The sequence below is a fragment of the Betta splendens genome, chromosome 9 (genome assembly GCF_900634795.4).
Source record: "Betta splendens chromosome 9, fBetSpl5.4, whole genome shotgun sequence".
NCBI classification, from domain to species: Eukaryota; Metazoa; Chordata; class Actinopteri; order Anabantiformes; family Osphronemidae; genus Betta; species Betta splendens.
The window spans coordinates 664,483-676,654 of NC_040889.2; positions in this window are offsets into that span (position 1 = coordinate 664,483).

Here is a 12,172-nt window from a genome sequence, read left to right on the forward strand (position 1 = left end):
CAAACAGAGGAGAAACTTGGACGTCAGCAATCATGATTAGACCAAACAATAGGAGAGGCGTGACCAAAAACACGGTTATAAAAGTCGCCGTGACCGAAGACTCGTCCCTTGTTCTCTTCAACCCTCGTCCTCGTTCTCTTCGACCCTCTCCCTTCCCCACCTGTAGCTTTCCTCTGCACGCCTGAAGCCTCCACCGCAGCCAGCAGCTGAACTAACAGGGACGTCGTCACAGAGAACGGGCCTGATCACCCATCTACTTCCAGCCATCCTGCAGGAAACCGCCAGCTTAATCACCTCACTCGCCACCGCATCAGATGATCATGACGCGATCACCTGCGACGCACACCTGGACCGGACCGGACCGGACCGCAACAGCGGAAGCACGCATGCACGCAATGCTGGATCGTCTCACCAGGATTAAGCAGTAAGGCAGAGGCACTCTTAAGTCTGAGCAGAGTAGAACTCTTAGGGGATCATTAATTGTTTTCTTGTTGTGTTTTCTTTTCCTGAACACGCGATCTGATCACTGTGTATTTCCGCGATCACGTGACTGTAACGCTGTTACCGATCTACATGAATCTAAGAGTTGCACATTGAAGTGTTGTAACCTGTGATTTTTTGCTAGCTTAAGTGCTTTAGTGTGTTACTGTGCGGTGCTCTGTTTCTGCTGCGACCACGCCAAGCGCACGTTTCAACCACTGCACGCTTCCGCGATCACGTGACTATATCACCGAATATAGCCCCACGTGTTTGTGTGACCGCAAGCCTTATTCACGCTAGTCCCACTTCACACTCCTACACGCTTCTTTGCCTGTGAGCGCCAGACACGCGCGCTCCATTCAAAGGGCTCACCAGCACACGCGCACAGCTGTGCCATCTCACCACGCCCCTAAAGGGGGGCGCGCTCCTCCTCCTCCTTTCTCTTTCTCTCTCTCACACACACACACACACATGCACCCCTCTTATCTCAGGTAACGCGCATACAGATACAGTACTTCCAGATGAACACACCATAAGATTAAGTTTAGATTTGCTGAGTTATTCAAGATAGTGTTGACACTAGAGTTAATATTAATTGTTTAATAAAGCGTTCATAATTAAATTGGTCGTTGTCTGTGATTATTTGTATATGGTTTTACAGCACTGGTGAATTGAGTTGGCTATGGTACGGAGCTCATCCTTCAACTAACTTGAATACAATTGAGACTGTATTGGCTATTCCAAATTGGTTACTGGTCCCTGGTAACAGGGTGGTGCCCCGTAAATTAAGTAATTATTAATTCAATTAATAATTATAAAATCAATAATAGTTAAGTGTTTCACTTATTAAACTATAGACATTTGTCATATACTTATATATATTTAAGCTAATAACCAAGATTTGTGAATCTAAATTATAAACATAATTGGTATCTCAAATCAGTGGCTATAAATCCAATTATTATAATTTGTGCTCCTTGCATATCCCCAACAGTGTTGACACTAGAGTTAATATTAATTGTTTAAAAAAGCGTTTATTATTTAATTGTTCGTTGTTTGTGATTATTTGTATATGGTTTTGCAGCACTGGTGAATTGAGTCGGCTATGGTACGGAGTTCACCCTTCAACTAACTTAAATACAATTGAGACTGTATTGGCTATTCCAAATTGGTTATTGGTCCTGGAAACAGGGTGGTGCCCTGTAAATTAAGTAATTATTAATTCAATTAATAATTATTAAATCAATAATAGTTATGTGTTTCACTTACCAAACTATAGACTTTGTCATATAGTTATATATATTTAAGCTAATAACCAAAATTTGTGAATCTAAATTATAAACATAATTCGTATCTCCACTCAAGAGCTATAAATCCAATTATTATAATTTGTGCTCCTTGCATATCCCCAACATAATTGGTGCAAACCTGTGAGGTTAATCTAACACAGCCCTTTCTGAGACTTGGTGGTGTTGCTAATTCACTTGGCACTACCACCACCCTCGCATTGCCCCAACAATGTGTAGAGGTATATGTATATTTTCCTATTGTTTAGGAAAATGCTAAATATTTATTATCTAGATAAATAAATGACGACTAATTTTGTATCTTGTGATTACATTGTTCTGTGGTGTTTTAATGTTCGTTATGTTTATGTTTTCTTTAATTAGTTCTTACGACATTACATGTTAGTTTGAGGCACCGTATATATATACACCACTCTATTCTCACCCTCCACAGGTGGTCTCATCCACCTTTCAAACTCGGGTCCTCTACCAGAGGCCAGGGAGCTTGAGGGTTCTGCGCAGTATGCTTGCTGTTCCTAGGACTGCACTTTTCTGGACTGAGATTTCGGATGTTTTTCCAGGGATCTGTTGTAGCCACTCCTCCAGTTAGGGGATCACTGCCCCAAGTGCTCCGATCACCACAGGCACCACTGTGGCCTTCACCTTCCAAGCCTTCTCCAGTTCTTCTCTGAGCCCTTGGTATTTCTCTAGTTTCTCATGTTCCTTTTTCCTGATGTTGCCATCACTTGGTATTGCCACATCCACCACTACGGCTTTCCTCTGTTCTTTGTCCACCACCACAATGTCTGGTTGGTTCGCCATTACCATTCTGTCAGTCTGGATCTGGAAGTCCCACAGGATCTTGGCTCGCTCGTTCTCTACCACCTTGGGAGGTGTTTCCCACTTTGATCTTGGGGTTTCCAGTCCATACTGTGTGATGACGGCAGGTTTAGTTCCGGTTGGGGTTTTGTTTTGATGGGGTTAGTTCCGGTTGGGGCAGAGTTTTGATTGTTGGGATTGTTTTCACCTGTTATGAGTGGGTATTTATTCTCTCAGTTTTCCCCTGATCCCTCGTCGGATCGTCGTCGTTAACCACGGGATCACTGACCAGGGCTGCTCAACCGTCGTTTCGGTTCATGAGGTTAGAGATCGACGAGTTGGCCGTGAGTTTTGTTTTTTGATTCATCGTGTGACCGGCGGTCACGGTTGCCAATGCGCTTTTGTCACGGAGACCTTTGTGGATTACTGTTGGTGGGATTCCTTGATTTGATTATTTGTGATCTGGATGCCAAATGCCCAGGACTGTATGAAGAAGATCGCACAGGCGAAAATTTATTTGAGACTGTGTTGCAGCGCTAGCCGGGAGCGTCGCATACTGTGTTTTATCCATAGAGCCAAGTGTGGAATCCGTTCGTCAGCTGTTGTTCTACGAAGGAAAACCTGGACACCAAGTCATCTGTTGTTACCCTGCTGGGTGCTACCCAGCTGCGGCCTCAACCAGAGTCATCTTACAGCTCCATTCACCGGAACGCACACTCCTTCACCATAACCTCCTCCACGGTTTCATTCCGCTCATTCTACGCCGACAAACCTTATTACCGCCACCCGCCTACTAACTTGTGCTTCAGTTTCCGTAAGTGACATTATTGTTTTACTTCATCTGCCTGCAGTCCGATAGTAATTAATCACGTATCCCTTTTTCTCCTTAGCGGAGACGCGGCGGTGTGGACGTTCTCGCGCCGCTCTTTTGATTTCGTAACCCGTGAAATAAATTGTTTAAAGAGAAAACGAGTCGATTCTGCAGTTTATTCTTGGAGTCCTTATTCGAGCGTGACCCGCTCGCTGAGTAAATCGTGACAGAACGATCCGACCACCATGCACTCCACAGAATCGACTCGCGAGACGTGGCGTGCGCGCGTTGAAAGCGTAATAGATGCGCAAGGGAACGCACTAATCCAGATGACTCGTTCATTTGACCAGTTGAACGCGAACGTCTCCCAGTTGTTACTAGCCTCCCAGCCTGCGCCACTAGATCCTGCAGCTATTCCACTTCCGCAATCTCCCCCTCGCATTCAGCGTGTGGGTTCGGAGCCCCGGTTGCCTCCACCAGCACGTTATAGCGGTGAACCGGGCGTCAGCCGATCGTTTATAACTCAGTGTGAGATACAGATCGAGTTACAGCCTTCCGCCTTCCCTACGGAGTTATCTAAAGTAGCGTATGCGTTATCTTTGTTAGGAGGTCGGGCGGCGGTTTGGGGCACGGCAGCCTGGAGGAGACGTGAGCCATATTGTCAGAACTTGAGATTGTTTGGCGAACAATTAACCCGGATTTTTGACCCTGTCAGACCTCAGACGGAATCTCTTTACGGTCTGGCCGGATTAACACAGGGCACTCGTCGGCTGGTGGACTATGTCATCCATTTTAGAACCCTAGCAGCCGACAGTAAGTGGAACGATGCTGCACTCTATGACCAGTTTTACTTGGGATTGAACGAGCGAATTAAAGACTCATTGTCATATAGGACGGAACCAAGAACTCTCGACGAACTGATTGATGCAGCCTCGAAGGCTGAACAGCGGGACCTGGAAAGACAATTGAGTAAGGGGTGGCTAAGGCACCCACAGGCCCGGGCCGTTACTGTCCCAGATCAGTTGCACCAAGTACCGGTTTTAAGTTCACAGGTGGAGCAGACGGCTCCAGAGCCCATGCAGTTGGGACGTCAGAGACTGACCAGTGGTGAGCGAGAACGTCGACGGCTACATCGACTGTGTTTCTACTGTGGAGAACCAGGTCACATCTCACGTGGGTGTCCAGCAAAAGGCGGGGCTCAGTAGCTTCCCCAGAGGTGCTACTGAGCCGGACTTTGGTTAAATCCTCTGCGGCTAGACCAGTTACCAGGGTTATCATTGGATCAGCACCTTATCAAAGGTCAGTGCCTGTATTAATTGACTCTGGAGCGGATGCTAATTTTATTTCAGAGACTCTTACCAGGGAGCTCCACTTGGAGACCGAACCACTGAAAAAACCCCTCCAAGTGAGGTCGTTGAGCCACACTACGCTGCATGTGGTTCGCTGTGTAACTACGCCCGTCTTTGTCTCCTTGGAGAACCACCAGGAACGAGCCACGTTTTATGTCATCGATTCAGCAGATCCTCCTCTGGTCCTGGGAATACCCTGGTTACAACTCCATAACCCTCACATCGACTGGGTTTCTGGGAAGGTATTGGGTTGGAGTGGAGCATGTCATGCTTCCTGTCTACGCTCCGCCCAGAAGCTCTGGAGCTCCGTTGCACCAGAGGAGGTCTATCCTGATCTGTCGAAAGTCCCTGCCATTTATCAGGACTTGAAGGAGGTTTTTAACAAGGTCCGAGCGGTGGGTCTTCCCCCACACCGGCCATATGACTGTGCTATTGAACTGATTCCTGGTGCGTCTCCCCCTCGTGGGCGTCTGTTTTCCCTTTCAGGACCTGAACGGGAGAGTATGGAAGCTTATATCCAGGAATCACTGGCGGCAGGTATCATCAGACCCTCGACTTCTCCGGCCGGGGCAGGGTTTTTTTTTGTGGATAAAAAAGATGGGGGGGTCAGGCCATGCATAGACTACAGAGGATTGAATGAGATAACGATAAAGAATAGGTATCCTCTACCATTGATTGCCTCGGCTTTCGAGCTTTTGAAGGGGGCTAAGATCTTTACTAAACTCGATTTGCGCAATGCTTACCATTTAATCCGGATCAGGGAGGGGGATGAATGGAAGACTGCTTTCAACACTCCAGCTGGACATTTTGAATATCTGGTGATGCCATTCGGGTTGACTAATGCCCCAGCCATATTCCAGAACATGGTAAACGATGTTTTGGGGGACATGCTTAGCAGATTTGTTTTCGTCTATCTGGATGACATATTGATCTTTTCCCAGTCGGAGGCCGAACATATTCAGCATGTCAGGGCCGTACTCCAGAGGTTACTGCAGAACCAACTGTTCATCAAAGCCGAAAAGTGTGAGTTTCACGTGACGACCACTTCCTTTTTAGGTTTTGTGATCGGCCCTGAAAAAATCGCCATGGATCCCAACAAGGTTCAGGTGGTCAAGGAATGGCCGGAACCTGAGAACAGGAAGCAGTTGCAACGCTTTCTGGGGTTTGCGAACTTTTACAGGAGATTCATCAAGAATTACAGTAGCATTGCGACCCCTTTGCATCGACTCACTTCCCCTAAGGTGAGATTCTCCTGGTCGCCTAAAGCGGGGAGAGCTTTTGGCGTACTTAAACAGTTGTTCACCTCGGCACCTGTCCTAACCTTACCTGATCCTGACCTCGCGTTTGTGGTGGAAGTGGATGCTTCGGACACTGGAGTAGGGGCGGTACTCTCCCAACGGGCTTCTCTGGACTCAAAGCTTCACCCCTGTGCCTTTTTCTCAAGGAAGCTCTCGGCCTCAGAGCGAAACTATGATGTGGGGAATCGGGAACTCTTGGCAGTGAAACTGGCGCTTGAAGAATGGCGACACTGGTTGGAAGGGGCTAAGCATCCATTTACAGTATTAACTGATCACAAAAATCTGGAGTATCTGAAATCTGCCAAAAGGCTTAACTCCAGACAGGCCAGATGGGCTATTTTCTTTGAGAGGTTTTGTTTTACGCTCTCTTTCAGACCAGGGAACCAGAATAACAAGGCAGATGCCTTATCTCGTCTCCATGCTCCAACAGACACGACCGAGGGAACAAAGTTCATCTTACCTGGTTCGGTCCGGTTGGGAGCGGCTCGGACGGAGTTGGAGGAGGAGGTCCTTCAGGCCAACCACGGTAACGCAGCACCGGCTTCCTGTCCTGACCGTTGCCTGTTTGTTCCTCTCCAGCTCAGACCCAGAGTCCTTCAGCTCTGCCATGCATCCCGGTTGATGGTGCACCCAGGAACTGCGCGCACTCTTAAGGTGGTCCTCCAACGCTTCTGGTGGCCCTCCATCAGAACCGATGTCAGGCGGTACGTGGCCGCATGTCCTACCTGTGCAAGAGTGAAGTCGGAACATCGGGCCACGGCAGGTCTGTTACATCCCCTACCGGTGCCTCATCGACCCTGGTCCCATCTGTCTATGGATTTTGTCACCGGACTGCCCGAGTCTAAGGGCAACACCGCTGTGCTGACAGTAGTGGATCGTTTTTCCAAGATGGTGCATTTCGTTGCACTGGCAAAGTTACCTTCTGCACCCGAGACTGCTAAACTCATGGTTGATTATGTGTTTAAGCTCCACGGAATTCCAGACGACGTAGTATCGGACAGGGGTCCGCAGTTCACAGCTAAGTTTTGGGCGGAGTTCTGTAAGTTGTTGGGCATCACTGTTAGTCTATCCTCTGGTTTTCATCCACAGTCAAATGGACAGACTGAGAGGCTGAACCAGGAACTTGAGGTGGGACTACGCGCGCTGTGTGCAGACAGCCCTACCACGTGGGCGGATAACCTGTCCTGGGTGGAATACGCCCATAACTCGCTACCCACGACTGCCACGGGTCTTTCCCCTTTCCATGTGGTCTATGGATTTCAACCCCCATTGTTTGAACCGCAACGGATCGAAGCAATGGTCCCTTCGGCTGCGGCGGCGGTACACCGCTGTCACATAGCTTGGCGGAGGGCCAGGCGGGCTCTGATGTCCGCGGTCTCCTCATACGCGCACCAGGCCAATCGTAGGCGTCGGCCGGCTCCTGTATACAGACCTGGGCAGAAGGTGTGGTTGGCTACACGGGACATTCCGCTGAAAGTAGAATGCCCCAAGTTGGCCCCGCGGTTTATCGGACCCTTTCCTATCAGCAAGATTGTGAATGCTGCGCCGGTTAGACTTCGGTTACCTCGATCCCTGAAGGTGCACCCGACGTTTCATGTTTCCCGATTAAAGCCTGTGCATTCTAGTGCTTTGCTGCCCTCCTCCGGGCCCCCACCGCCCGCCCGATTCATCGCCGGTGGCCCGGCGTATACGGTCCGCCGCATTCTTCGTTCCCGTCGGAGGGGTAGGGGGTTGCACTACTTAGTGGACTGGGAGGGTTACGGGCCTGAGGACCGTTCTTGGATTCCCCGGCGTTTTGTTTTGGACCGGGCTCTTTTGCGGGATTTTCATGCAGCTCACCCTGAGCAGCCAGGGGGGCCAGTGGGGGCTGGCCGTTGAGGGGGGGGTACTGTGATGACGGCAGGTTTAGTTCCGGTTGGGGTTTTGTTTTGATGGGGTTAGTTCCGGTTGGGGCAGAGTTTTGATTGTTGGGATTGTTTTCACCTGTTATGAGTGGGTATTTATTCTCTCAGTTTTCCCCTGATCCCTCGTCGGATCGTCGTCGTTAACCACGGGATCACTGACCAGGGCTGCTCAACCGTCGTTTCGGTTCATGAGGTTAGAGATCGACGAGTTGGCCGTGAGTTTTGTTTTTTGATTCATCGTGTGACCAGCGGTCACGGTTGCCAATGCGCTTTTGTCACGGAGACCTTTGTGGATTACTGTTGGTGGGATTCCTTGATTTGATTATTTGTGATCTGGATGCCAAATGCCCAGGACTGTATGAAGAAGATCGCACAGGCGAAAATTTATTTGAGACTGTGTTGCAGCGCTAGCCGGGAGCGTCGCATACTGTGTTTTATCCATAGAGCCAAGTGTGGAATCCGTTCGTCAGCTGTTGTTCTACGAAGGAAAACCTGGACACCAAGTCATCTGTTGTTACCCTGCTGGGTGCTACCCAGCTGCGGCCTCAACCAGAGTCATCTTACAGCTCCATTCACCGGAACGCACACTCCTTCACCATAACCTCCTCCACGGTTTTATTCCGCTCATTCTACGCCGACAAACCTTATTACCGCCACCCGCCTACTAACTTGTGCTTCAGTTTCCGTAAGTGACATTATTGTTTTACTTCATCTGCCTGCAGTCCGATAGTAATTAATCAAGTATCCCTTTTTCTCCTTAGCGGAGACGCGGCGGTGTGGACGTTCTCGCGCCGCTCTTTTGATTTCGTAACCCGTGAAATAAATTGTTTAAAGAGAAAACGAGTCGATTCTGCAGTTTATTCTTGGAGTCCTTATTCGAGCGTGACCCGCTCGCTGAGTAAATCGTGACAAGATGTTCCTGTATACTATGCCAGCCACTTGGTTATGGCGTTCCATGTATGCTTTCCCTGCCAGCATCTTACACCCTGCAGTTACTGTATGTGCTGGATCGTCTCAGGGGCCTCTTTGCACAGTCTACACCTTGGGTCTTGTCTGGTGTGGTAGATCTGGGCTTCTATGGCTCTGGTGCTCAGGGCCTGCTCCTGTGCAGCCAGGATGAGTGCCTCTGTGCTGTCCTTCAGCCCGGCCCTTTCATGCCATTGGTAGGATTTTGTTGAGATCAGCCACTTCAGTTATGTTCCGGTGGTACATCCCGTGTAAGGGCTTGTCCTCCCATGATGGTCTCTCTTCCAGCATCTCATCCTCTGTTCTCCACTGCCTGAGACATTTACTCAGCACGTCATCTGTCGGGGCCTTATCCTTGATATAAGTTTGAGAAGGTCTGTTCTTGAAAGAACATCTGCAGCTAGTGTCAAGCTGACCATGGTTGATAGCCAAAGAAGTTCGGGGGAGTTCCAGAGTGTTCTGGGAACACTCGGAGAACACGGTCCATTGCCAATCCTAGCCACGTAGACTGGTTTCTCTAAACGTCTAGACTTCACGCCTTATTTGGACATGACATGAGAGCTGATTAAAACAGGTCCAGTTTTTTGAGAGTGCATTTCTACTATTGTTTTATAACATAAAACATTAACATAAAATAATAAACATATCACATTGATAAATTTACACATTATTGGCCGTGACCACGAGGTAAATTCTCAGACTAAGAGCACCACCTCAGCATCCAGACGGGCCGGGAAGGTCAGGGTGAGCCCGGTGGAACTCCGTGATGAGGCTTGCATCCAGAATGTCCCTGGCCGGAACCCAGGTACGTTCCTCTGGACCGTATCCCTCCCAGTCGACGAGGTACTGGTGGCCCCGACCCCGTCGTCGACAAGCCAGTAGGGCTCTGACTGTGTAAGCCGGCTCCCCGTCGATGACCCGGGGAAGAGGCTGCGGAGGTGTTGGAGGAACTAGTGGACAGACACAGGATTAACAATCTTCGAGACTGTAAATGGCCCAACGAATCTTTGTGCCAGCTTATGTGACTCCGTCCTCAGCCCAAGGTCCTTGGTGGACAGCCACACCCGATCGCCTACCGCATACTTTGGCTCGAGGGATCGCTTACGGTCTGCTGCCCCCTTGTACCTGGCCTGAGCCCGCAGCATAGCCTGCCGAGCACCAACCCAGGTCCGCCTACAGCGACGGAGGAAAGTGTGGACTGATGGAACCTGTACCTCCTGTTCCAGGAAATAGTGGTGGCTGGAATCCATAGGCACACTGGAAGGGCGTCAGTCCGGTGGTAGTGCATGGCAGGGTGTTGTGTGCGTACTCTACCCATATCAGCTGTTGGGACCACGAGGTGGGGTTTCTGGACGAGAGCAGCCGGAGGCCCGTCTCTAGCTGCTGATTGACCGTCTCTGTCTGGCCATTGGTTTCCGGATGGTAACCTGACGAGAGACTCACAGTAGCCCCCAGCAAGGCACAGAATTCCCGACAGAAAGGAGAGACAAACTGGGGTCCGCGGTCAGACACCACGTCTAGCGGAAGCCCATGGAGCCTAAAAACGTGGTCCAATACGGCCTGGGCCGTCTGCTTGGCGCTGGGAAGTTTGGGCATGGGTACAAAATGTGCTAACCGCGAGAACCGATCAACCACTGTCATAACTACTGTGTGTCCCCTGGAAGGCAGTAGGCCAGTAACGAAGTCCAGGGCTATGTGTGACCAGGGCCGCAGGGGAACTGCAAGTAGGTGAAGCAGGCCCGCTGGAGGCTAATGAGATGACTTGTGGACGGCACACAGGGGACAGTAGCTTCCGATAACACCTCAAATGCCGATGCCAACAAGGGGAACGGGTAGGAGTCTCGGACCGTAACCGCATTCAGCCCCAGATAATCAATGCAGGGCCGAAGCGAGCCGTCTTTCTTCCCCACGAAAAAAAACCCAGCTCCTGCCGGGGAGGACGAGGGACGGATCAGACCAGCGGCCAGGGAACTCTCCAGGTATTCTTTCATTGCTGCCCTCTCCTTCGGCGAAAGTTGAAACAGCCGGCCCTTAGGGGGCGCAGCACCCGGCTTCAGATTGATGCCACAGTCACGGGACCGGTGAGGTGGAAGTGACATGGCACGTTGTTTATTGAACACAGCACGCAGGTCCCGATCAGGCACCTCTTCTATATCCGCCGGGTCTGTGCAATCTCCCCCCTTTGTCAGGAGATGGCGCCAGATCCAACTTTTTGTCCGACTTAAAACAACTCGTGGTACATCCTCCACCCCATTCCTTGATCGCTCCGCTTCGCCAGTTTATCCGTGCGTTGCGTTCCCCTGTGCGGCGTGCTTCTCGATCGGGCTCCTTCCGCTTCCCAGTTCCGCGACTCCGCCAGCTGCTCCTGTTCGTTGCTCCACAGTCGCCGGTCGATGCGGATGGCCAGCTCTATTAGCGCGTCCAACTCCCTCGGAAGCTCTCTTGCCGCTAAGCAGTCCTTCACCCGACGGGGAAGACCTCGGATGAAAACATCCCCCAGCGTGGAGGCAGGCTGGGACGCCGCTAACGTGCGGAACTCTATGGCATACTTCTCTCTGAGTCTCTGAGCCGCCTCTCGCCCGAGGTTTACCTCCTGGAAAATCTGCTTGAGCGCCGTGGAGAAGCTGTCGAACGTACTCAAACACACGGCCTTGTTCTGCCACTCAGCTGCCGCCCAGACCTCGGCAGCTCCCGAGAGGTGGGAAATCGCGTACGCCACCTTGGATCACTCCGTCGGGAACCGTAGTGCGTGCAGTTCAAAATTAATCTCACACTGGGTGATGAACGTCCTGCAGTCACCTGATTCTCCGGAGAAGCGTTGCCGTCTCCCAAGCTGACGTCCGGCGCGGGGGGGTGGCTGATGACGATTGTTGGAGCAGACGCTACCGGCTCCGGCGCCGCTTCTGGTGGAATCAAGGTCGCGTGGATCTCCGCCAAACTCTTGACCAGCTAAGTGACCAGCTCTCTTGCCGCGCAGCACAGCGGTTCAAATTTTGGAGAGCGGCGTCGGCCTTTCTCTCCAGCTCCTTGAGCCGTTGCTCCTGAGCCTGGAGCGCGGAGCTCACAGAATCGGTGCCGGCTGGGTCCATCTCTGGCCAGATTGTTCTGTCAGGCGGGCGGATGAATCGGACCCACATACACGGCACAGGAGACTAAGAGGTGGAATCGATCCGTTTTAATAGACTTACAGGTTTCCAGGAAAACAGGATTCACAGGAAAACAATCAAGATGGTAAAGCAGGAGCAGGCAGGATCAGTGG